This window comes from Etheostoma spectabile, chromosome 22, assembly GCF_008692095.1.
Source record: "Etheostoma spectabile isolate EspeVRDwgs_2016 chromosome 22, UIUC_Espe_1.0, whole genome shotgun sequence".
In the NCBI taxonomy this organism is placed as follows: domain Eukaryota; kingdom Metazoa; phylum Chordata; class Actinopteri; order Perciformes; family Percidae; genus Etheostoma; species Etheostoma spectabile.
The window spans coordinates 19,787,777-19,788,186 of NC_045754.1; the positions used below are offsets into that span (position 1 = coordinate 19,787,777).

Below are 410 nucleotides of genomic sequence, written 5' to 3' on the forward strand. Positions count from 1 at the left end.
TCAATAAATCTGAAGGAAGAGCTATTCAATTTGGGATGGTGCTTGCAAAAAAGTTAATACTACATGTATGGAAAATGGATTCTGTACCTTCATATAGTTTGTGGCTGCAAGAACTTTCAAATACTTTGCATCTGGAAAGACTGAGATTTTATAATGACGATAGAGGAGACAAGTTTGAGAAGATATGGGACCCAATACTGAATCATCTTAAAAATGTAAACCCTTAGAAGTTGGCTATTTTATAAGACCTCACTGTGAAAATGTATGTGTGATTTGAAAATGTCTATTTGTTTAACTTTATCTCAAGATGTTTTTGTTTATAGTATGCATCCTTACCATGACCGTGGAACATTATTGTAATCCTTGATGTGCTGCGTTCTTTATGTTCAGTAAATTTAGTTTTTTTTTTT

The 410-nt window shown here is 32.2% G+C and overlaps 1 protein-coding gene across 1 annotated transcript in view; it reads right to left on the bottom strand.

The window, feature by feature from the left end:
• LOC116672596 (dynein regulatory complex subunit 7) overlaps positions 1-410 on the bottom strand; it is a 28,309-nt gene that overhangs the window by 5,655 nt on the left and 22,244 nt on the right. The window lies entirely within an intron of this gene.